Source organism: Apium graveolens, chromosome 4 (assembly GCF_009905375.1).
Source record: "Apium graveolens cultivar Ventura chromosome 4, ASM990537v1, whole genome shotgun sequence".
Classification (NCBI taxonomy): Eukaryota; Viridiplantae; Streptophyta; class Magnoliopsida; order Apiales; family Apiaceae; genus Apium; species Apium graveolens.
Genome location: NC_133650.1, coordinates 100,186,261 through 100,213,776, shown reverse-complemented (window position 1 = coordinate 100,213,776; position 27,516 = coordinate 100,186,261). Strand labels below are relative to the sequence as shown.

The 27,516-nt window shown below is 38.4% G+C and overlaps 2 non-coding genes across 2 annotated transcripts; both read right to left on the bottom strand.

Annotated features, from left to right (window-relative positions):
- Nucleotides 1-8,564: 8,564 nt before the first annotated feature.
- LOC141722417 (small nucleolar RNA R71) lies at nt 8,565-8,671 on the bottom strand. Its single transcript, XR_012575437.1, has one exon. It is a non-coding gene; the product is annotated as a small nucleolar RNA R71 (small nucleolar RNA).
- Nucleotides 8,672-23,262: 14,591 nt separating this feature from the next.
- Nucleotides 23,263-23,369, bottom strand: LOC141722229 (small nucleolar RNA R71). The gene has a single exon (XR_012575250.1). It is a non-coding gene; the product is annotated as a small nucleolar RNA R71 (small nucleolar RNA).
- Between the last annotated feature and the right edge of the window lie 4,147 nt (nt 23,370-27,516).

The following is a 27,516-nucleotide window of genomic DNA, read 5'->3' as shown; positions in this document are numbered from 1 at the left end:
ACTCAATATTTCAAAAGGACCTATGTATCTAGGTGCTAACTTCCCTTTCTTGCCAAATCTAGTCAACCCTTTTCTAGGTGACACCTTCAACAAAACAGCTTCGCCCATTTGGAATTGAACATCCTTACGCGGTGGATCCGCATACTTCCTCTGTCTATCTTGAGCAGCAAGCAACCTTTTCTGAATTAACTTGACTGAATCATGCAACTGTTGTACCAATTCCGAGCCGAGAATTCTTCCTTCTCCTACTTCATCCCAACTTGTTGGTGATCTACATTTTCGCCCGTACAAAGCTTCGTATGGTGGCATGCCGATACTGGAATGATAGCTGTTGTTGTAAGAGAATTCAACCAACGACAAGTGATCGTCCCAGCTTCCTGCAAAATCGATTGCACAACTGCGCAATATGTCTTCAATTGTTTGGATTGTCCTTTCGCTTTGTCCATCAGTCTGCGGGTGGTACGCCGTGCTCATATTCAATTTCGTGCCAAGACATTCCTGAAATTGCTTCCAGAATCTCGAGTTAAATCGGGGATCTCTGTCTGAAACTATTGATACGGGTACTCCATGCCTCAGTACGATTTCGCGCACATATAGATGAACCAACTTGTCCAGTGACGACTTCTCGTTAATTGGAAGGAAATGCGCTGACTTCGTAAGGCGACCAACTATAACCCATATTGCGTCATGCCCGGATTTCGTTCGCGGTAGTCCCACTATAAAGTCCATAGCAATATTTTCCCACTTCCATTCTGGAATCTTCAGGGCTGAATTAATCCGCTCGGTCGTTGATGTTCTGCCTTCACTTTCTGACAAGTATAACACTTCGCAACCCATTCTGCCACGTCTCGCTTCATATTTGGCCACCAAAAGTTCTTCTTTAAGTCTCGATACATCTTGGTACTTCTCGGGTGGATTGAAAATTTCGAATTGTGGGCTTCATGGAGGATCTCATTCTTTAATTCAGGTACATGAGGGATCCATATTCTGGAAAAGAACCTTAGTATCCCTTGCTCATCCCTTTGAGCATTAATCTCCTCTCCAGATAACTGATTCTTCTCTTTCTCCATTACTTCTTCTTGACATTTCTTTATCTTTTCCACTAGTGTTGGCTGAAAAGTCATTGCACGACAAACTTCCTCAACTTTTCCACAAGCACAAAGTTCCAGCTCGAATCTCTTGATTTCTTCAGATAATTCCTTTGGTGTTGTCATCTTATTCAGTCTCTCTTTCCTACTTAGAGCATCAGCCACAACATTCGCCTTTCCAGGATGGTAATTTATCGAGCAGTCATAGTCCTTGATCAATTCCAGCCATCTCCTCTGCCTCATATTGAGCTCCTTCTGAGTGAAAATGTACTTTAAACTCTTGTGATCCGTGTAGATTTCACACTTCTCTCCGTAGAGGTAATGTCTCCAAATCTTAAATGCGAACACTATGGCGGCTAGTTCCAAGTCATGCGTCGGGTACTTTAACTCATGCGGTTTCAACTATCTTGACGCATATGCGATCACTTTACTGTGTTGCATCAACACACAACCCAAACCCTTATGTGAAGCGTCGCTGAATATTACAAAGTTCCCTTGATCATCTGGTAGCACTAACACCGGAGCTGTTACCAATCTCTGTTTCAACTTTTGAAAGCTATCCTCACATTCTGCACTCCATTCAAACTTTTGATTCTTTCTGGTTAACTTGGTCAATGGCGTGGCGATTTTCGAAAAATCCTTGACAAACCTTCTGTAGTATCCTGCCAATCCTAGAAAACTTCACACTTCCGTAGGAGTCTTTGGCCTCTCCCAACTCATACTGAAGTCAACATCAATCATATATATTAATACCACCTTTGGTATCTAACAATAAAGTAAATATCAGTAATTCTAAAAGTTGGATCATAACCTGTTCTCAATTTCTAACTTTTCCAATTCCCTTATCCACTCCCCAGAAATCTTAGTGATATTCACTTTTTATTTTCTACTCAAGACATCTGTCTCTGAATGGATCTTGCTTGGTTGATAATTAACCATACTTTCATAGTTCATAATTAATTATAACCAGAGTTCATACCTTTGTAGCTTAGAACGCATTTGCTAATCTTTTACCTTTCGCATGCATATCTCCAGGTGTTCAACTTAGTCTTCCTTAGTTCTTGAATGGGTGAGGATGTTATTAATAAATACAATCACACTATCCAATTACTCCTTATACACTATGTTCATTTAATCTTCAGACTTGCAATTTCCGATAATCGATGCGTGACTTCATACCTCTCTTCTCTTTCCTCCATGATCACCTTTGTATATAGTGTGAAGTACTCTTTATTTCATTATTCTTTCATTCCATATTTCTGAAGTTTTCCTTCACTCAATATCTCATTTCTAATGGGTTATATGATACAGGGCTTTTGACACCAGCTCGACTCGTACAATAACTGATGAAAATTCTTACCTCATTTCCCAAGGTAACCTTGGTAAATCATTCGTTAGAATCTTCGGGACTTCACTTTAATTATGGAGAATTTCGATATGAGATTCATTGTATCGTTCTTCTCTAATAGTTTGCCACGAATACTGTTGTTTAATCTTCCCTTCTTACGCGCATTCTTTGAATGAAATTCTTGTCTTCAATTGCCGGTGTTTTACTTCATTCCCCTATCAGTTCTGGCATATCTAATGTTCACAACTTGTTTATATCCTGGATTATTTTATAACATTTCTTTATCATCCTTTTGATTCCACTTCTTTTCTTATTTAGTTCTTCATTCTCATGACTCATTAACTCTTCTAACATAAGGAATGTCTATTTCTTGATAATATTAATATGTGCGTTATTAGATAAACCAGTTCTGAAGTTAATAAAAGGCTTTTATTTATAATATTTAAGTTCTTATCGACAGAATTATCAAATTCATCGATAGTTACTTTCTTAGCCTCACCTAAATCATCATTGTTCGCATATTTGTTTTTTTTCCAATTGATCAACATTTCTTCTTCCCAAGTTCACATGTGTACTTCGTTAGTCTTTGTCTTACATCGGATACTTGGATTTGCAAGCTTTCGAAAACTTTTATTCAATCGCCATTCGATATGGGTATACTTTCAAGTCCTTCCTGGAATGCTATTACAGATGATAGAATCTCTTTGCTTTATCTTGAACCTTCAGTTCTGGAAAATTTTCTTCTTACTAGCATGTACCAATTACTTTCTGTTCCTCTTGTTTATCGAAAAGAGCATATTCATTTAGATAAAGTCTCGCACATGTCTATGGTAACATCACGCTAATTCTACTAAACTTTCGATTCCTGCTAATGCCATCACTTCCTTCAACTTTCTAACCGCTTTGATTTTGGATCTGAAAATCATGTTAGAGCTTGACTCAATCTAATTGGAATCGATCTCCATTTAGATAACCATTAGTTGGTAAAGTTGATCAATTAACTCTATTAACTGATCACTTAAACTAAGTGAAGACTAGGTAACTAGAATCAAAGACCAATTACATAAAGTCAGTTCGATCATAACATTCTTTCTCAAGAAACGAAATCACAACCATTCGGGGTACAACTAGGAGTGAGAATATACTCCTTTATCCTTACATGTAGGGTAATTTCTGAAAATTTGGGCAGCACCTCCCCTATACCATCGACTACCAGTCGGACTCAAGCCGATACCATAAATCTACCAAATCATCTACAATCACAACCATCCACTTCCATCAACCAAATTCATCCATCCGCCATAGCTCGAACTATATCATTCTGATTAGTATAGGTATGATTAACTGGCATAACATATATCTTTTGAAATGAGACTTAAGGTCTTAAACCAACAATTAATATAACCATAATTTTCTCATTCCTTTCAGAATATTACCAAATTTTATTAGTGAACTTTAAAATTTATCTTGTTGTTTCTAAAAAAAAAAATTCGCGAGTCTTTTAATTTATCTCTTACCATTACCAATTGATATAGTTACTTTTAAAAATTATACCGCATCCTTCAACGAACTACACCAATACTCCTTCTTTGACAATACACACTCAATTTCATTAGTGAGTCTGTTGATCTTTTAATAACCACGCAGGGTCTTGATTATCATCATCACAATCGAGTGGAAACTCCATCCTCATTTCATTATTTCTTATAAGGTCTCGCAGTCGAATCACCATTACTTTATCTCTACTTATGTTCCCGTATCGAACTTTCATCACCGACCCGGTTATGGGTATTAAATTCACCGTAAGTTATTTACTCAAGGTAGAGAACTTCACAATTTCTTGAAGAACACGTTCAAAATTTGTTTGCAATTAAGATTTCTTTAATCTTGAATCTTCACAACAAATGTGTTTTCACGGCGAAGGGATGCTTCACGTATCAATTGCCTGTCTGATTCAGTGTTCAGAATTCCCTTGATCTTCGATTGTTGTCCCGACACTCATTTGCTTTGCATACAGCCTTACTTCCTTATTTTATACCTAATTTATTTGTTACAGTTTGCTAACCACTCATTTCATGTCAAAATCCTCTGATTTGATGCACGTCATGTTAATGCAATCTATTGTACCGATGAGATCCTCGTGACACGAACAACTGTCTGACTTGATGTCTTCACCCCGTCCATGTTATCAATATATTCCTTCTTCCTTACCCGCAGATGTCCACCATTTATCAGTTTACAGTCGTATCCATGTTTGTTGTATAATTCCACGTGCCACACTATTTCATTTCTTTTAAAATCGCCAAAGAACAAATTCTACGCAAAAGTAGAGTTTACGAATATGACTTTGATTGAAAACTGAATAAGGAATAACAATGCCACAAACGATTAGGAGAATTTATGATTCAGTAAATTGAAGGAAGAAGAATGAGTGAAGATTTAAATGTGAATGAGACAACCATATTCGTATTCAAGATGGCCAGTATTTCATACTATATGGCATACAACACATGATTAGGTGGCGTCCCACCCGACTCTTCATCCTTTCGACAAAGCATCATACCACAATACTGCTTGTCTCAATCAGAAATTAGTGATTTGAGGAGAGAAACAATTTAGAAGGAATACAAAAAAATTTCTTTCGTCTTCATCTCATATGATTTATCCACAGAAGAAACTTATACGTATCCAAGAATCAAGAAGAACATATGCTATCGTATTAAGAAGAGGAATTTCGATGTTGATCACCTTCCACGCTTCACCTAATTTTGCCTTCAGAAACCAGTCGAATAAGAGATTCATAATTTAGGTCACATTATAACTTTGAAATGTCGTCTGGAAATGCCTCCATATTAAATGCTTTAATGATTTGATCATAATCGCGTTCCTACAAAATTTATAATTTTTACTTCTGATTTCCTTTATGCCACATAGGGTAACAGTCGATCCCGCAACGTCTCAACTCCGTCGATAGAAATACTCTTATTCTCCAATTATCTGGAAGATTGTTCCATTTCCTTCAGTCATCCGCTGTCCGTTCAAATTACGAAACTCGTTAAATTTTAATAATTTCATGAATTGGGTAAATAATATTTTAACATGTTCACTTAATTGTTGGTATTATTTAAACAAAGATTACTCTCGTCTTTCACGAAAACTTTAAACTTTCTCCTTGCTAGGGGGTCCACTTAGTCCTTCAAACTAACAACACTGAGTCTATATCCATTCTTCTTTTTAGGTCATTTTATGTTTATAATAACAGGAACTTTAATAGTAATTCGACAATCAACTTGTAAAACTCACTTCATACAAAAATCTTCTGAAAGTTGATTAAGAAAATCTTCTCCGAAATCTCATTTTAAAATTTTGAAAGTCAAATATTTGGTCATTATTACTATATAAGTTACTTGCTATTCTCTTGATCTGTTAATGAAATATCTAATTAAAGAATCGCCCGTATAAGGGTCTCTTCATTTTGGTACATCTTCTACTTTTCCCTGGATTCTGCTCGCACTTGTTAGTCGACGAAGTTCCATTTACTATTGTATATCATTTACTCGCAATTCCACTGCAATGCTGACATCTGGTACTATCTCTGACATTCTTGTCATCATTTTTGACGCTATACTTACAACCATGCAAGCGACTCGATGTTTGGTCTATAGATAGGGTCGCATCTTTTTGCTAGTCTTACCTATACCGAGTAAGGTAGATATCATTCCTTGCGCAGCTCCCGATAAGTGATAGGAATCTTCTCGTAGCAGTGGTGCCTTCGAAACGTGCAACGTTGGTTCTTCATCAACTTGTTGCCTCCAGTGTGAAGCTCGTCCTACTACCTAATTCTAAGTTAAAGCGTAAGACTCAATCGCATCTTCTTCAAAACCGCATGAAACGTAGGGTAGCATATCCAGTCTCCGTCAATCTATCGATTCCAAATTACTGTTGGATCTGCGAACTCAATATACCTATAGCGTTGCGATATTCGCCTTACGCTTGCCCCAACAATCTTGGCTTACCAATTCCGTATCGGACCTGCTGATAAGTGGCATTTTATACCACTTAGAATGTCTTATAATGGCTTGAATTGGTGTCTTGAATCAAGTATTTTGTGTATTTTGTGCATTTAAGGGTATTAATTGCATTTCGGGAGAGATTTCATCAATAATAAGCCTTGGCATGTGTTTGGCAATGCAAGCGGGAAGATATGAGCAGATTGCAGCGAAGAAATGGGAGAAAAACAGAGCAGTTTCTAGTAGGGAGTTGAGCGCCCGCTCAGCTCTGCTGAGCGACCGCTTAGGAAGCTGAGCGCCCGCTTAGGAATGCTGAGCGGCCGCTCAGGGACGGAAAATTAGAATAATTATTTTGGACTCCTAGTTCTATTTAACTTCCAACTTCTGAGTTAGCTGGGTATTATGGGACTCCTATATAAGTAGTTTTCAGAGACATTTCACAAAGGTTGGATCGTAGTATTAATCGAAGAGCGAGAAGATAAGGAAGAAGACCGTTTTAGCACACCGCAACAAAGAGGAAGCATATTTTCTTGTGATTCTTTATTTTCCTTGTAACGTTGGATGCTAGTTTTCTTTACTTTGAACCCATTTACTCTTGTGACGTACTCTGGTTTAATATAAGTAGTTTTAGTTATTATTTTTGTGTGTTATTATCATATTTTCATATGAACCTATGATGACGATAAGTGCTATCATGGGCTAATCGTGATCATGGGGTCATAACGGATTTACTATGGAATTCTTTAGTTAGTTGTTTAATACCTTAGTGTGTGATGATTGTATGATATCTAGTATGGGTTGTGCTTATTCGTCTTATGTGCGTCGCGAACATATAAGATAGGGTGTTAATCTCTTGTGAAGCGACGGTGGATCTTGAGATTTAGAACTTGCCATGCTAGCATAGGTTCGTGTATGAGTATGCATAATTAGTGGGTAACTCTAACCATTTTATTCGCCCTCTATAATCAAAAGGAATAACTTGTGCTTAAATCGTTATGTTGTCAATTTCTGTAGACATATAGGGACTCAATATAATTGATGCCTATTCAACTTCTATCTTAATTGTGGATGTTTAGTAGAATGGTATTAGTACAATGAAAGTTGGCTTTTATCAGTTTCGTGTTGTTCGATTAATATCATCACTGTTGCATGCTAAGGGTAATAACAATGACTATTGAAGGAAGTAGTAATGAAGTTGTGATCTCATGAGTGTTTTAATATTATTAATTCAAGTGTTAATTAATTTCTTAATTCTCGTAGTTAATTGTAGTTAATAATTAGTTAATCAAATTTAAGTGTTATTGTTTTAACATTGAGAAGTAATCATACATTGGTGAGTGAGTGTAATTGAACATAATTAGTCTGAGTCTCTGTGGGAACGAACTAGAAAGTATTCTATATTACTTGTGAACACGTATACTTGCGTGTATTATTAGCGCGTGTTTTCGCCCTAACAAGTTTTTGGCGCCGCTACCGGGGACTCGGCGTTTTTGTTTAGTTTATGTACTTACCATCAGTGGTCATTATGACTCAGTGATTAAGACGTGTTACTTATTGTTTCTAGTTGTGTTTCAGGTACTTTAGCGAGCGTTTATGCAAACACGTTCTCGTACTCGCAAGAGGACTTTAGATACGGCTGAGGCGACAAACGAAGTTCTTGATATTCTGGAGAAGAGAGATTTTGAAGATTCGGATTCAGGAAGTGAGCAGAAAGAGCCAGTAATCATGGGTGATCGTATTCTTCCGGCAGATCCAGCTCTTATGGATTTTTCTCGGCTAAAAATTGATGACATTCAGTCTTGCATCATGCACCCGGCTATTGAGGCCAATAACTTTAAAATCAAGTTGGGCACTATTCAGATGGTGCAGAATTTTGTTTCTTTTGGAGGTGCTGCGACTGAAGACCCCAACATGCACATAAGGAATTTTGTCGAGGTCTGTAGTACTTTCAAATATAATGGTGTGACTGATGAGGCTATCAAGCTGAGGCTTTTCCCATTCTCACTGAGGGATAAAGCTAAGGAATGGTTACATATTGAACCAGCTGGGTCTATCACTACTTGGTAAGATCTTGCACAAAAGTTTCTGGTGAAGTTTTTTCCAATGGCGAAGACTGCGGCTATGAGGAGTGCTCTTACTCAGTTTGCGCAGCAACCTACAGAATCTATGTGCGAGGCTTGGGAGCGCTACAAGGAGATGTTGAGAAAGTGTCCACATCATGGAATACCTGATTGGATGGTGATCACTGGTTTCTATAATGGTTTAGGGGCCCAATCTCGGCCCATGCTCTATGTAGCAGCTGGAGGCGCCTTGTGGGCCAAAAGCTATACGGAGACTTATAATCTTATTGAGACTATGGCTGCAAATGAGCATCAAAACCCGACTCAAAGGATGATCCCTGGGAAGGTAGAAGGTATTTTGGAAGTTGATGCAACTATAGCTATTGCAGCGCAACTCCAAGCGCTGTCTATGAAGGTTGATTCTCTAGCCACTTATGGAGTCAATCAGATAGCTATGGTCTGTAAGCTTTGTGCAGGTTCTCATGCTACGTATCAGTGTTCTCTTGTTAATGAATCTATTCAGTATGTGAATAATTATCAGCGACCGCAACAGCCTGTACCAACTACTTATCATCCTAACAACAGAAATCATCCAAATTTCAGCTGGAGTAATAATCAGAATGCTATTCAGCAACCATATCAGCAAGGCATAAGTAAACAGTTCAATCCACCTGGATTCTAACAACCACAGCATTATGCTCAAAGGCAATCATATCCTCAACAAGGAGGTGCAGCTCCACCCTCTAGTGCTGATTTTGAGGAACTTAAGCTGTTGTGCAAAAGTCAGGCGGTCTCTACCAAGACCTTGGAAAATCAAATCGGTCAAATAGCCAATACAGTGCTTAATCGTCAACCTGGCACACCTCCCAGTGATACTGAAGTGCCAGGAAGGAAGGAAGCTAAAGAGCAAGTCAAGGCTATTACCTTAAGGTCTGGAAAAGTTGCTGATGCTGAAAAAGCAAAAGAAAGAGAAGCTGAAGTTGGTGATAAAGAAGCTAAGCAAAAGGAGAAAGCGGCGGAACCAAGGAAGACTACTGTTGAACACACTCTTCCTGAGGGTAATACAGGGGAGAAACAACTCTATCCTCCACCACCTTTCCCTAAGAGATTGCAACAACAAAAGCTGGATAAGCAGTTCGGTAAGTTTCTGGAGGTGTTCAAGAAACTTCACATCAACATACCTTTCGCTGAGGCTCTGGAGAAAATGCCTAGTTATGCGAAATTTATGAAGGGTATTCTTTCAAGGAAGGTGAAACTGGATGATCTTAAGACCGTTGATTTAACGGAAGAATGCAGTGCTGTGCTGCAACAAAAGTTACCTCCAAAGCTTAAAGATCCAGGTAGCTTCACCATTCCTTGCACCATTGGCAAGTTATCTTTTGACAAGTGCCTCTGTGATTTGGGAGCAAGTATCAATTTGATGTCGTTGTCGATCTTCAAAAAGTTGAATTTACCTGATCCAAAGCCCACCTACATGTCTCTATAATTGGCTGATCGTTCTATTACATACCCACGAGGCATAGTGGAGGATGTGCTAGTAAAGGTGGATAAGCTCTTCTTTCCTGCAGATTTGTTATTCTGGATTTTGAGGAAGATAAGAAGATCCCCATAATCTTGGGGAGACCTTTCTTGGCTACAGCCCATACCTTGATAGATGTGCAGAAAGGTGAACTTACTATGAGGGTGTAGGATCAGGATGTGACATTCAATGTATTCAAAGCAATGAAATTCCCTATAGAAGATGATGAGTGCTTAAAAGTGGATTTGATTGATTCTGGGATTACTTCAAAACTTGATCATATGCTAATGTCTGATGCATTAGAGAAGGCCTTAGTGGGGGATTTTGACAGTGATGATGATAATGGTAATGAGCAACTACAATATCTAAATGCTTCTCCTTGGAGGCGAAAGCTAGACATGCCATTTGAATCTCTTGGTACTTCTGACCTCAAAAATGCTGAAGGAAAGCTCAAACCATCTATTGAGGAAATACCTATCTTGGAGCTTAAACCATTGCCTGAACACTTGAGGTATGCTTTTTTAGGTGATGCATCTATTTTACCTGTTATTATTGCATCTGACCTTTCAGATAGTGAGGAGGACAAGCTCTGAAGGATCTTAAGAGAATTCAAATCGGCTATCGGATGGACTATAGCAGACATCAAGGGGATCAGCCCTTCATATTGCATGCATAAAATTCTTCTAGAGGAGGGTAGTAAGCCGACTGTTGAGCAACAACACAGACTTAATCCTATCATGAAAGAAGTGGTGAAGAAAGAAATTCTGAAGTGGCTGGATGCAGAAATCATTTATCCTATTTCTGACAGTTCTTCGGTGAGCCCCGTGCAATGTGTACCTAAGAAAGGAGGTATTAATGTGGTAGCAAATGAGAAGAACGAGCTCATCCCTACTCGAACAGTCACATGATGGAGGGTATGCATGGACTACAAAAAGTTGAACAAGGCCACGAGGAAGGATCACTTCCCTCTTCCTTTTATTGATCAGATACTTGACAGGTTGGCCGATCATGAGTATTATTATCTTCTGGATGGTTATTCGGGGTATAATCATATATGTATTGCACCAGAGGATAAAGAAAAGACTACCTTCACTTGTCCATTTGGCATGTTTGCTTTTCACAGAGTTTCGTTTGGCTTATGTGGCGCACCGACCACTTTTCAGAGATGTATGATGACTATATTCTCTGATATGATTGAAAATAATGTCGAGGTGTTCATGGACGACTTCTCCGTCTTTGGACATTCGTATGATGAATATTTGAATAATCTTCATGCAGTACTCAAAAGGTGTGTGGAAACTAATTTGGTGCTCAATTGGGAAAATGTCACTTTATGGTGCGTGAAGGCATTATTCTTGGGCATAAGGTCTCTAGCAAGGGTCTTGAGGTGGACAAAGCCAAGGTGGGGGTTATTGAAAATCTCCCACCACCTGTTTCTGTGAAAGGAATCCGTAGTTTTCTTGGTCATGCGGGTTTTTATCGGCGTTTCATCAAAGACTTTTCAAAAATATCTAAGCTGTTATGCAACTTGCTTCAGAAGGATGTGCCTTTCAAATTTGATGATGAATGTTTGACGGCATTCGAGACTCTCAAGAAGAGTTTGATAACTGCACCAGTTATTACAGCACCTGACTGGACAGAGCCTTTTGAGATGATGTGTGATGCAAATGATTATGCGGTGGGCGCAGTTCTTGGGCAGCGCAAGAATAATCTCTTTCATGTGATCTACTATGCTAGCAAGACCTTAAATGGAGCTCAAATGAACTACACCACTACTGAGAAGGAGCTCTTGGCTATAGTCTTTGGTTTCGAAAAATTTCAATCTTATTTGCTTGGGACAAAGGTGACAGTGTTCACTGATCATGCGGCCATTCGCTATTTAGTTTCCAAGAAGGATTCGAAGCCTAGACTCATTCACTTGCTGCTCTTGCTACAGGAATTTGAGTTAGAGATCAAAGATCGAAAAGATACTGAGAATCAAGTAGCTGACCATCTCTCTAGATTGGAGAATCCCGAGTCTACTTCACATGATAAAACATTGATCAACGAATCTTTTCCGGATGAGCAGTTTTTCGCAGTTCAGGAGGAAGAGCCATGGTTCGCAGATATTGTGAATTATCTTGTCAGCAATATAATGCCTCCTAATTTGAATACAGCTCAAAAGAAGAAGTTTCTCCATGAGGTGAAGTGGTATATGTGGGATGAACCGTATTTGTTTAGACAGGGAGCTGACCAGATCATCAGGAGATGTATCCCATTCTGTGAGATGGAGGGGATATTACAAGACTTCCACTCCACAGTTTATGGTGGACACTATGGTGGTGAGAAGACGGAAGCTCGTATTCTGCAAGCAGGTTTTTTCTGGCCTACTTTGTTTAAGGATGCTCATCAGTTCATTTTAAGGTGTGATCATTACCAAAGAATGGGAAATCTTACGAGAAAGGATGAGATGCCGATAAATATGATGCTTGAAGTCGAGGTCTTTGATGTTTGGGGAATCGATTTCATAGGGCCATTTGTCTTGTGTTGCAATAATCAGTACATCTTGCTGGCACTCGATTATGTCTCAAAATGGGTAGAAGTCAAAGCTCTGCCAATGAATGATGCAAAGGTAGTGTTGAATTTTCTTCATAAACAGATTTTCACAAGGTTTGGAACGCCACGAGTAATCATAAGTGATGAAGGGTCGCATTTCTGCAACTGTAAGTTCACTTCTATGATGCAGCGCTATAATGTGAATCATCGTGTTGCTATTGCCTATCATCCGCAAACGAATGGTCAAGCGGAAGTGTCTAATAGAGAGATCAAGCGCATTTTAGAGAAGGTTGTTTGTCCATCAAGGAAGGATTGGTCTTTAAAGCTCGATGAAGCTGTGTGGGCTTACAGAACAGCATATAAGACTCCACTTGGGATGTCCCCGTTTTAACTTGTGTATGGTAAGGGATGTCATTTACCTGCGGAGCTTGAGCATAAGGCCTATTGGGCATTGAAGAAGTTGAACCTGGATCTAGATGTAGCTGGAAAGAAGCGAATGCTTCAGCTAAATGAACTGGATGAATTTTGACTCCAAGCGTATGAGAACAACAAAATGTACAAGGAAAAAGTGAAAAGGTGGCACGACAGGAAGCTATATCCTAAGTCATTTGTGTCGGGGCAGCAAGTTCTTTTATTCAACTCTCGTCTCCGACTTTTTCCTGGAAAGTTGAAATCAAGGTGGTCTGGACCTTTTATTGTCAAATCTGTGTTTCCACATGGAGCGGTGGAGATTTTTGAGAATGATCCGGACCAAGCATTCAAGGTTAATGGTCAGCGTTTAAAGCATTACTATGGGGACATGGCTAACCGGGAAGTGGTTAGTGCCGTTTTGTTGTCAACTTGATTAAGGTACGCTACGTCAAGCTAATGACGAAAAAGAAGCACTTCTTGGGAGACAACCCATGATTTGTTGTTACAGGAACCCTTAGAAGTTAGTAACCTATCTAAAACCACAAAAAAATCAGAAAAACAGGGCAAGGGAAATTTTTTTCCAGAAGACCCCTGAGCGCCCGCTCAGCTCTACTGAGCAACCGCTCAGGGGCCGACTGGCAGAATTTTTTTTAAGCTTTATAAAAATCCAAAAAAATCTGTAAAATAAAAAAACAAAACACACCCCCATTACCCACGACCTATTTCCCCATTATCCCATATTTTTAACCCTCAAACCCACTCCTAATCAAATTTTACCCTAATCTCTACCCTATATATACATACAACTATTCCATATACTCCCCATACGCTTTCAAACCTTAAACTCTCTCCCATATTCAAAAACACAAATCTTAAACACTTTTTCTCAGTTTCGATGGCATCCAAGAGATCCAGGACTATTGATAGCAGCAGCACTGTCCCTACTGCTGATTCTTCGAAGGGTACTGCTGCGAGGCCTCGATTGTTTGATAGGGCTGCTGAGGAGGAGTATACTAGGCTTCTGGATAAGCCGATTTTGAAGGAGAGGGGGTTCTTACCATTAGGAAGGGATGGTAAGTTGTTGACTATGATTGTTGAGAAGGGTTGGATTGCTTTCTGTGAGTCTCCTAAAGCAGTTCCGATGAGCGTTGTTCGTGACTTCTATGCGAACGCGAAGGCTGAAAAGAATGGGTATTCTGTTGTGAGGGGGATGACGGTGGATTATCACCCTGCGGCGATTCGCCGTGTGATTGGGCAGCGACAGAGGAAGCCCACGGAGGAGAATTGGAACGAGAAGATTGCTGAGGATTTTGACTTGGATTTGGTTTGTGCTACTCTCTGTAGGCAGGGCACAGTTTGGACTTTCAAGACTGGGACTAACGAGTATCACCATTTTCCGGCGATTGCGATGAATAGGTATGCCTGTGCATGAAATGCTTTTATTTGCGCTAATATTTTGCCTACTTCACATGCACATGAGGTTACAGTTGAGATAGCACAGTTGTTATGGGGAATTTTGAATGAAGAGTACTATGTGGACCTTGGTGAGTTCATCTACCAAGGAATTCTGAAGTTTTTGAGGGGAGCTAAGCACATGAACATCCCTTATACATCCACGGTTACAAAGCTTTACCGAGCAGTGGGATTTCTGTGGCCGTCTCACGAGCAGTTGCAGTTGCCGGCCGCTCCTATTGACTCCGGGACTCTGCATGCGATGCAGGAGTGGACTGGTGGAGAGCCCGAGGAGCATGTGATGGGTTATCATCTTCCAGGAGGGCGTCTAGCATGAGGTGCTACCATGGCGAGGCCAAGGCGAGATGAGGCTGGTTCTTCTAGAGCTCAAGAGGGTGCCGGGATGGCTGATGCCCGTTTAGGAGGCTGTCGAGGAGGATGGTTGCTATGTACGAGACGCAGAGCAGGTTTGCTCAGGAGCTCACCCTTGCGCTTGGGACTGCTTTTAGAGGCCTTGGAGATGACATCCAGTGGCCAGTTTTTGGTGATGACTCTGCATATCCGCCTCCTGATACTCCACCCTCTGAGGGTGATGATGATGATGATCTCTCCGAGTAGGTATACCCTGTGTTCCTTTCTACTACCTTCACTGGGGCCAGTGAAGACTTAAAGTTTGGGGGTGGTAGTTAAGGAATGTTTTGTGTGTGTCATATAGTTGCATATTCATGATAGTTTAGCTCATATAATTACATATTTTTCCATATAGTTTTTTTATTATAATTTTTATTTTTATTTATAGCTTTATTTATCATGTCATGTAGCTCATACGTATACCATGATCCCTTTTATGTTGATTTACCAATTGATTTGTGATGTTGATGCGAGTGTAGTGATAGCGTTAAAATGATGTTGAGTCGTGTAGGTTGACATGCATGCTAGAAACACTTGTAATTTCACTAAGTCTTAGAAAATTCTTAAGGACTAGATTGTTGTTATGGTTTGATGGTTTTCGAGGTTAATCTATTGATTATGCTTAGAATTTATAATAGGTTCTTAGTGATAAAAGGCATGAAAAGAAAAATTGGAGTATAAAGGGGAATTCATTGCTAATTGTGGCTAGGCGTCAAATGGCTAGTAGCCGGCTCGTATTTTTATGCGAGTAGTCTAGGGTTGAGCAAGATGGAGCGAAACGCACTTGCTCAGAAATTTGAAAAAAAAAGAATAGAAAAAAGAAAAGAAAAAAAAATAGAGAGTTAATGCATAATTGATCACGAGTGGGCTCTTTGGTATTCGAGTTATTAAGTTCTTAGGGGACTTTGTGCCTAGTGACCTAAGGCTTTTATAGTCTGGGATCCGCTAACCTAACGCTCGCTACATGGATGCCATTGTATAAGTCTTTTGTGGACCTCACTCATTGCACGGTCAAATAAGCATTTGTTATTATGAATAAAAAGCATGATTCCAGAATAAGCTCCAGAAATCTTGAAGTGTTATAAGTCATTTTATGCCTACAATTTTATTCTTCGTATAATCATGTGATTACCTTGAGGAGATAAGGAAGAAGACCATTTTAGCACACCGCAACAAAGAGGAAGCATATTTTCTTGTGATTCTTTATTTTCGTTGTAACGTTGGATGCTAGTTTTCTTTACTTTGAACCTATTAACTCTTGTGACGTACTCTGGTTTAATATAAGTAGTTTTAGTTATTATTCTTGTGTGTTATTATCATGTTTTCATATGAACCCATGATGACGATGAGTGCTATCATGGGCTAATCGCGATCATGGGGTCGTAACGGATTTACTATGGAATTCTTTAGTTAGTTGTTTAATACCTTAGTGTGTGATTATTGTATGATATCTAGTATTGGTTGTGCTTATTCGTCTTATGTGCATCGCGAACATATAAGATAGGGTGTTAATCTCTTGTGAAGCGATGGTGGATCTTGAGATTTAGAACTTGCCATGCTAGCATAGGTTTGTGTATGAGTATGCATGATTAGTGGGTAACTCTAACCGTTTTATTCGCCCTGTGTAATCAAAAGGAATAACTTGTGCTTAAATCGTTAAGTTGTCAATTTCTGTATACATATAGGGACTCAACATAATTTATGCATATTCAACTTCTATCTTAATTGTGGATGTTTGGTAGAATGGTATTAGTATAATGAAAGTTGGATTTTATCAGTTTCGTGTTGTTCGATTAATATCATCACTGTTGCATGCTAAGGGTAATAACAATGACTATTGAAGGAAGTAGTAATGAAGTTGTGATCTCATGAGTATTTTAATATTGTTAATTTAAGTGTTAATTAAGTGCTTAATTCTCGTAGTTAAATGTAGTTAATAATTAGTTAATCAAATTTAAGTGTTATTGTTTTAACATTGAGAAGTAATCATATATTGGTGAGTGAGTGTAATTGAACATAATTAGTCTGAGTCTCTGTGGGAACGAACTAGAAAGTATTCTATATTACTTGCGAATGCGTATACTTGCGTGTATTATTAGCGCGTGTTTTCGCCCTAACACCTACCAATCCTCATTCACACTCAATTCAAACTTAAAATGAGTATGCCTAGGGTCTTTCCTATCTCATATGACCTATCACTCCTATCTTACCCTCGCCTATTTTTATTTCAGTGACCAATAACCTGTAGCTCTGATACCAACTGTGACATCCCCCAAATCCGGGGTCAGGATTGGGTGCCACTACACAACTTTAAATAATAATAAAAACCTGTATATTAAAATAAATATACAGATACCCCTCATATTCAGGATCGCTTACAGGTTATAGTATGAAACAAGAATCTAACCTTCTAAAATTTACATTGTCTAAATACAATCTCATTACCTCATTACTAATTTCCTTGTATTGATCACTTTGACATCTCCAAATTTCTTCAGCTGGAATCTCACCACTTTTGCTGTCTATTAAAAGCTATTCACTTTGCCCTCATTTGATACTGAAAGAAATAAGAGTTCACAAAGCAAGAGTGAGCCAAAAAATGCCCAGCAAGTATCATAAATGGTTTCCAGGTATCAGAACAGAAAACTCCTAGAAACGATTGTTGAATGATTTTAAAAACGTCTTTACATATTTAAATAGTTGAGCGAATAAAACATCGGCCCTCATTGGCCTTTAATCATAAATCACATTTTTTTGTAAAAGAACAATGATCGTTTCAATATTTCATCCTTTTGGATCAAATCTCTGTTTGAGGTTGTAATTATGAGCTATTCGGGAAGGAATGCCGTTAATGGCGATCAATAATAAATTAGAATGGACACTAGAAACCAACATATGTACTATACCCTGCTGATCAGTCAGGAGATAGTGTGGATCTATACCCAACTGCATAGTCCCAACCAACATATGGGGTACCCAGGCAACTATGGTCTAAGGGTCCGGTCCATCCCTGACCCATAGGATCCAGCTCATCACTGGTCCTCATAATATCCGTCCAGCCCGTAGAGTATTTTGATGTCAAATCATTTTGATTTCAAAACATCCCAAATCAGGGTTCGTAAATAACCCGAATGAATGGGTATTTTCTCAAGAGAGCAATCGAATTATAGGAACAATAATGAAAAGAACTAGCATAATAAGAGTAATTACAGCGAAATATAAAATAGTTAATATTCTGAACTTAGAATAGGAGCGAATAAATATTTGCAGTATATTAGGAGAAAGGTTAGGAATACTTGCCTCAATTTATAATCCTCTGATCTTTAAATAGCTGCCATAACACTCACTCCTGTTGCATCTGTATTTTCCTTGACAGGCTACTTGACCTTTCTTATAATTTACTCTCTTAGATTTATCTTTATTCTAAATCCACTCGTTTCATTATTACACGCAATCAAACTTTATTTCTACAATCCCTGTCTGGCTTCGAATACTTCACACTATGTGTATCTATCATAAAAGATACTATTTATTGAACTGTCAACATATAATTGTCTAGTCTATACATTTATTCCTGTCGTCTACCCGCCCGATAATAATAGATAAGGATCACATCACAATCAGATAATGTTTAAAAGACACGCTGACTCATTATCCACATAACACGTACACATAAGGCATATAATCATATACCACATAATCACGTAATTCATGTAGCACATAAATTGAATAGACAAAAGATAGGTCTTAATACGTTTAGAATTGAAATCGGGTCAAAAAGAATATTTTATCAATCAATAACTGACTCGAAATGATTCGTTAAATAAACACTCTTTTGATATGAAAGAATTTAGATCTCGAAAATATTTTTAATAGAAGCAGAATATTTTTCTAAGTCTAGAGGCATTCGCTTCGTATTAAACGGACGAACGGTTGATTTATTATGAATTTTTGAATATTTTTCGGAATTAAAACGGTCTCTAAATCATTTAATAATTAAATAATAGGGTTCGAATACCCGAATACGACTTTAAAATAATTATCGAGCCTTGAAAATAATTTAAAATAATATTTTAAAGTTCAAACCTATTTTTTGGAATTTTTAAATCAATTATAAATAATTAAATTTAGTTAAATAATCAATTAAAATTAATTAATAACTAATTAAATTAATTAATCAATTAATATTTTAATTAATTGACTAATTAAATAATTAATTATCAACTAAAATCAATTAATTAATTAATTAAGATTTATTGTGGAATTAAAAATAATTTAGTTAATTATTTTAAGTAATTAAATAAATTAATTTGAATTTTAAATCAATTTGTCAAATAAATAATAAAATTTCTATTTATTTTAAAACCAAAAATCCAAAAACACTGTTTCAGAATTTGATTTGGGGGAAAACATGATTAAAACAGGGTATTTTCCAGGTTAGGATTCGGGTCTACCGGGTCGCGGACCAGGTCCTCAAGAACATGTCACCGGAAAGCTTCATTCCGGTAACAATGTCCGGCCACAGGACTTTTGCTCCGGCCACGACCACAGCCCCGAATCAGGGAGAAATCACCACCGTTTCGTTCGGGTTTTGATCCCAATCGATTCCAGGGAGCTTCCCAGACACGATTCTAACGTCACAACACTCAAACAATCACTATATCACAAGTTCCGATCAAAACCGATGAAGAACACCGGCCAAATCGCCGAGTTCCGGCGATAAAAAGAAGTCGACCATTTCTTAACCAAATCAATCAATCTATACATGGAATTAAAACTTGTAAAGCATACAATCAAACACCAGGATCAAAACTGACAAACATGTTGTAAATAATCTGTAAAATTAAAATTAAAAATGAATAAAACAAAATAAAAAAAATTCGATTTAACTGATTTATTAATCGATTGGTGAAACTAAATACATGAATCGATTCTAAAATTCAATATGAAGCTATTCATATCAATAAATTCAGCTGATAACCCCAGAATCGAAAACCCCCAAATTCTCAACTCAAGAACATTCAAGAACCCTAAATTTTTAAATTTTCAGAAAAATCAAACCTCAATTTCTATATGTTATTAAACTCGGTTTTTGACATATAATATATCAAATTGACCAGAAAAATATTATCTACACGATGGAATCATCAAATCATATCAACAACATCAAGAACAAATTTTCATAATTTAATCATCAATTAATTCGAATATAAATAAATAAATAAGAAAATTACCTTAATTTCTGCACTAAAATGGTGGATTGATTCATAAAGTAATTTTCGAGAGCTTCGTTTTGATATATTACACGCTTAAATCGGAGTTCGGTAATGCCTTCGTTTGTGCGTTTAATTCTCAAGAACGTATCGTTTTTAGGGTTTTTCTCTGTAATTACTCTATTTTTACTTGTTGTAAATGAATAAACGAATAAAATGAAATAAGAAATATGCTATTTATATTTACAGAATATTGGTTCGTTCTGGATCGTTTTGGATCGTTAAATTAGTTGCTTAGCCGCTAAGTAACTGCAATAACGATCCGATTTGATACCCATATTGGATAATTATCCAAACCGGGTTTTTATAAAACACTTTATACGAAAATAATGTAATAATATCCCTTCTTTCAAAAATACGGGTTTTGTTGATTTACCGAAATGATTATCGTATCGAAAATCTTGCGCCGGGCCACGCACGGGTCAAACCGTAATCCCGATCGAAAAAGTCAAAATACGGAAAATGTCCGGAATTACTAGATTAGGTTAGGAAGGAGTTTTCAGAAGAATTTCGGGTTGTAAAAACATAAAAATGGTTGAATTCGGACGATTCCCGACTTTATAAAATAATTTTATAATTATTCAGAAAATAATTAATAATTCATAAATCATTATAAAATCATATAACACTCCAAAATTTACCAGAAAAATATCTATATTTTATTCTGGACATATTAAAATTAATATACTCACATTTTATTATATAAAAACATCCAAATATTATTATCAATCATCAGATAATTCACCAAAAATTCCTATAATATTCACATAATAATCATATATTGATACAAATAATTATACGATATTTTCCGGTTGTTACACATAGTCCCGACGGATGATCAAATTAAAATAGTTGCTGACAGTGACAACATAGTCACATACGTTGGGTGTTTGCAAAAGGAATGTGGCATCCTGTTAAGCCGGAATTTAAGAACAAAGAAACATTACCATTTCCATGCAATTGTGAAGATATTCAAAGATGCTGGAATAAAGTAGTGAAGTAGCATGGAGTTAGACTAGATATGTTTTGTTTTATTATCTTGTCTTATTATCATGTAAATGATAAGTGGCATTTTATACCACTTAGAACGTCTTAAAATGGCTTAAATTGGTGTCTTGAAATCAAGTATTTTGTGTATTTGATGCGTTTCTCTAGTGTTTATGCATTTCAGGGTATTAGTTGCATTTCGGGGGAGTAATCATCAAGAATAAGCCTTGGCATGTGTTCATCATTGAGAGAGGGAAGAAATGGGCAGATTACGGCGAAGGAACGGAGCAAACTCAGGAATTTTCCAGAAGGGTCCTGAGCGCCCGCTCAGCTATGCTGAGCGGCCGCGCAGAAAGCTGAGCGCCCGCTCAGCTATGCTGAGCGGCCGCGCAGGGTCGGGGAAAAAAATAATTTATTTTAGGACTTCTATTTCTGTTTGGCTTCCACTTCTATGTAATCTGAGTTTTATGGGACTATTATATAAGTAGATTTGGAGACGTTTTCAAGAGAGGAACGTGGTATTATGCAAGGAGCGAAGGAGATAAGGAAGAAGACCGTTTAGTGCATAACAACGAAGAGGAAGCATATTTTCTTGTGATTCTTTTTTCGTTGTAACGTTGGATGCTAGTTTTCTTACCTTGAACCTATTTACTCTTGTGACGTACTCTGATTTAATATAATTAGTTTAGTTATTATTTTCTTGTGTTTGTTTATCATGATTTCATATGAACCCATGATGACGATAAGTGCTATTATGGGTTAATCGTGATCATGGGGTTGCAACGGATTTATTATAGAATTCTTTAGTTAATTGTTTAATACTTTAGTGTGTGATGATTGTATGATATCTAGTTTTGGTTGTGCGTATTCGTCTTATGTGCGTCGCGAACATATAAGATAGGGTGTTAATCTCTTGTGAAGCGACGGTGGATCTTGATATTTAGAACTTGCCATGCTAGCATAGGTTCATGTACGTTGTGCATGATTAGTGGGTAACTCTAACAGTTTTATTTGCCCTATGTAATCAAAAGGAATAACTTGTGCTTAAATCGTTGTGTTGTCAATTTCTGTAGACATATAGGAACTCAATATAATTGATGATTATTCAACTTCTATCTTGATTGTGGATGTTTGGTAGAATGGTATTAGTACAATGAAAGTTGGCTTTTATCAATTTTGTGTTATTCGATTAATATCATCACTGTCACATGCTAAAGGTAATAACAATGACTATTGAAGGAAGTAGTAATGAAGTTGTGATCTCATGAGTGTTTTATTATTGATAAATTGAAGTGTTAATTAAGTAATTAATTGTAGTTAATATTTAGTCAACAATTCTAAGTGTTAGTGTCTTAACATTGAGAAGTAATCATACATTGGTGAGTGAGTTTAAATAGACAATAAATTAGTCTGAGTCTCTGTGGGAACGAACTAGAAAGTATTCTATATTACTTGCGAACGCGTATACTTGCGTGAATATTAGCGCGTGTTTTCGCCCTAACAAGTTTTTGGCGCCGCTGTCGGGGACTCGGCGTATTTGTTTAGTTTATGTACTTACCATCATTGGTCATTAGGACTCAGTGATTAGGACGTAGTAGTTATTTATTGTTTCCGGTTGTGTTTCAGGTACTTTAGCAAGCGTTTATGCAAACTCGTTCTCGTACTCGCAAGAGGACTTTAGATACAGCTGAGTAGACAGACGAAGTTCTTGATATTCCGGAGAAGTTAGATTTTGAAGATTCGGATCCAGGAACTGAGCGGAAAGAACTAGTAAACATGGGTGATCGTATTGTTCAAGCTGATCCAGCTCTTATGGATTTTTCTCGGCCAAAAATTGATGACATTCAGTCAAGCATTCTTCATCCGGCTATTCAAGCTAACACCTTCGAAATCAAGCCGGGCACTATTCAGATGGTGCAGAATTCTGTTTCTTTTGGAGGAGCGGCGACTGAAGACCCCAACATGCACATAAGGAATTTTGTCGAGATCTGCAGCACTTTTAAGTATAATGGCGTGACTGATGAGGCTATCAATTGAGGCTTTTCCCATTCTCACTGAGGGACAAGGCTAAAGACTGGTTACATTCTGAACCAGCTGGGTCCATCACTACGTGGCAAGATCTTGCGCAAAAGTTTCTGGTGAAGTTTTATCCGATGGCAAAGACTGCTGCTATGAGGAGTGCTCTTACTCAGTTTGCGCAGCAACCTACAGAATCTATGTGCGAGGCTTGGGAACGCTACAAGGAAATATTGAGAAAATGTCCACATCATGGAATGCCTGATTGGATGGTGATCACTGGTTTCTATAATGGTTTGGGGGCCCAATCTTGGCCCATGCTCGATGCAGCAGCTGGAGGCGCCTTATGGGCTAAAAGCTATACTGAGGCGTATAATCTTATAGAGACTATGGCTGCAAATGAGCATCAAAACCCAACTCAGAGGATGACATCAGGTAAGGTAGCAGGTATTTTGGAAGTTGATGCAGCCACCGCTATTGCAGCACAGCTTCAAGCGCTATCAATGAAGGTTGATTCTCTGGCTACATATGGAGTTAATCAAATAGCTATGGTTTATGAGCTTTGTGCAGGTTCTCATGCTACGGATCAGTGTTCTCTTATCAACGAATCTGTTCAGTATGTGAATAATTATCAGCAACAACAGCAGCCTGTGCCAGCGACCTATCATCCTAATAACAGAAATCATCCAAATTTCAGCTGAGGGAATAATCAGAATGCTATTCAGCCACCATATCAGCAAGGAGTGAGTAAACAGTTTAACCCACCTGGATTCCAGCAACCACAGCAGTATGCTACAAGGCAATCATATCCTCAACAGGGAAGTACAGTTGCACCTACTAGTGCTGATTTTGAGGAACTTAAGCTGTTATGCAAGAGTCAGGCGGTTTCTATCAAGACCTTGGAAAATCAAATCGGTCAATTAGCCAATGCAGTGCTCAATCGTCAACCTGGCACTCTTCCCAGTGACACGGAAGTACCAGGCAGGAAGGAAGCTAAAGAGCAAGTCAAGGCTATTACCTTAAGGTCTGGAAAAGTTGCTGATGCTGAAAAGGCAAAAGAAGGAGAAGCTGAAATTAGAGATGGAGAAGCTAAGCAAAAGGAGAAAGCGGCGGAACCAAGGAAGACTACTGTTGAACACACTCTTCCTGAGGCTAATACAGGGGAGAAACAGCTCTATCCTCCACCACCTTTTCCTAAGAGATTGTAGCAACAAAAGCTGGATAGACAGTTCGGTAAGTTTCTGGAGGTGTTCAAGAAACTTCACATCAATATACCTTTCACCGAGGCTCTGGAGCAAATGCCTAGTTATGCGAAGTTTATGAAGAGTATTCTTTCAAGGAAGGTGAAACTGGATGACCTTGAGACCGTTGCTCTCACGGAGGAATGCAGCGCTGTTCTGCAGCAAAAGTTACCACCAAAACTGAAAGATCCAGGTAGCTTCACCATTCCTTGCACCATTGGCAAATTGACTTTTGACAAGTGCCTTTGTGATTTGGGAGCAAGCATTAATCTGATACCCTTGTCGATCTTTAAAAAGCTGGATCTGCCTGATCCAAAACCCACATACATGTCTCTACAATTGGTTGATCGTTCCATTACTTACCCAAGGGGCATAGTGGAGGATGTGCTAGTCAAGGTGGATAAGCTCTTCTTTCCTGCAGATTTTGTTATTCTGGATTTTGAGGAAGATAAGAAGATTCCCATAATCTTGGGAAGACCTTTCTTGGCTACTGGCCTTACCTTGATAGATGTGCAAAAAGGTGAACTTACTATGTGGGTACAAGATCAGGATGTGACCTTCAACGTATTCAAGGCAATGAAATTCCCTATAGAAGATGAGGAGTGCTTTAAAGTGGATGTGATTGATTCTATGGTTACTTCAGAACTCGATCGCATGCTAATGTCTGATGCATTGGAAAAGGCCTTAGTGGGGGATTTTGACAGTGATGATGAAGATGGCAACGAGCAATTACAATATCTGAACGCTTCTCCCTGGAAGCGAAAGCTGGACATGCCGTTTGAATCTCTTGGTACTTCTGACCTCAAGAATGCTGAAGGAAAGCTCAAACCATCAATAGAGGAAGCACCTACCTTGGAGCTCAAACCATTACCTGAACACTTGAGGTATGCTTTTTTAGGTGATGCATCTACTTTACCTGTTATTATTTCATCTGACCTTTCAGGTAGTGAGGAAGACAAGATCTTAAGGATTTTGAGAGAATTCAAATCGGCTATTGGATGGACCATAGCAGACATCAAGGGGATAAGTCCTTCATATTGTATGCATAAAATTCTGCTAGAGGAAGGTAGTAAGCCGACTGTAGAACAGCAGCGAAGACTGAATCCTATCATGAAGGAGGTGGTGAAGAAAGAAATTCTGAAATGGATGGATGCAGGCATCATTTATCCTATTTCTGACAGCTCGTGGGTAAGCCCCGTACAATGTGTACCTAAGAAAGGAGGTATCACTGTGGTAGCAAATGAAAAGAATGAGATTATCCCCACTCGAACAGTTACAGGATGGAGAGTATGCATGGATTATAGAAAATTGAACAAAGCCACAAGGAAGGATCACTTCCCTCTTCCGTTTATTGATCAGATGCTTGACAGGTTGGCGGGTCATGACTATTTTTGTCTTCTGGATGGTTATTCAGGGTATAATCAGATTTGTATTGCACCAGAGGATCAGGAAAAGACTACCTTCACTTGTCCATTTGGCACGTTTGCTTTTCGCAGAGTTTCGTTTGGGTTATGTGGCGCCCCGGCCACTTTTCAGAGATGTATGATGGCTATATTCTCTGACATGATTGGAAATAATGTCGAAGTGTTCATGGACGACTTCTCCATCTTTGGACATTCATATGATGAATGTTTGAATAATCTGCGACCGTACTCAAAAGGTGCGTGGAAACTAATTTGGTGCTCAATTGGGAGAAATGTCATTTTATGGTGCGTGAAGGCATTATTCTTGGGCATAAGGTCTCTAACAAGGGTCTAGAGGTGGACAAGGCCAAGGTGGGAGTCATTGAAAATCTTCCACCACCTAATTTTGTGAAAGGAATCCATAGTTTTCTTGGTCATGCGGGTTTTTATCGGCGATTCATCAAGGACTTTTCAAAAATATCTAAGCCGTTGTGCAATTTGCTTGAGAAAGATGTGCCTTTCAAATTTGATGATGAATGTTTGGCAGCATTCGAGACTCTCAAGAAGAGTTTGATCACTGCACCAGTTATTACAGCACCAGATTGGAAAGAACCGTTTGAGATGATGTGTGATGCGAGTGATTATGCGGTAGGTGCAGTTCTGGGACAGCGCAAGAAAAATCTCTTCCATGTGGTCTACTATGCGAGTAAGACTTTAAATGAGGCCCAAATGAACTACACCACTACTGAGAAGGAGCTATTGGCTATAGTCTTTGGTTTCGAGAAATTTCGATCTTATCTACTTGGTACAAAAATAACAATATTCACTGATCATGCGGCTATTCGCTATCTGGTTTCGAAGAAGGATTCGAAGCCGAGACTCATTCATTGGGTGCTTTTACTTCAGGAATTTGAGTTAGAGATCAAGGATAGAAAAGGTACTGAGAATCAAGTAGCTGACCATCTCTCTAGGTTGGAGAATCCCGATTCTACTTCACAAGATAGGACATTAATCAATGAATTTTTTCCGGATGAGCAGTTGTTTGCAGTTCAGGAGGAAGAACCATGGTTTGCAGATATTGTAAACTATCTCGTCAGCAATGTAATGCCTCCTAATTTGACCTCCGCTCCAAAGAAGAAGTTTCTGCATGAGGTGAAGTGGTATATGTGGGATGAACCATATTTGTTTAGACAGGGAGCTGACCAGATCATCAGGAGATGTATCCCGTTCTGTGAGACGGAGGGGATATTACGAGACTGCCACTCCACGGTTTATGGTGGACACTATGGTGGTGAGAAGACGGTAGCTCATATTCTGCAAGCAGGTTTTTTTTGGCCTACTTTGTTCAAGGATGCTCATCAGTTTGTTTTAAGGTGTGATCATTGCCAAAGAGTGGGAAATTTGACAAGAAAGGATGAGATGCCATTAAATGTGATGCTTGAAGTCGAGGTCTTTGATGTTTGGGGAATCGATTTCATGGGGCCTTTTATCTCGTCTTGCAATAATCAGTACATCTTGCTGGCAGTCGATTATGTCTCAAAATGGGTAGAAGTTAAAGCTTTACCGACAAATGATGCAAAGGCAGTGCTAAATTTTCTTCATAAGTAAATTTTCACAAGGTTTGGAACACCTCGGGCAATTATAAGTGATGAAGGGTCGCATTTCTGCAACCGTAAGTTCACTTCTATGATGCAGCGTTATAATGTGAATCATCGAGTGGCTACTGCCTATCATCCGCAAACAAATGGTCAAGCGGAAGTGT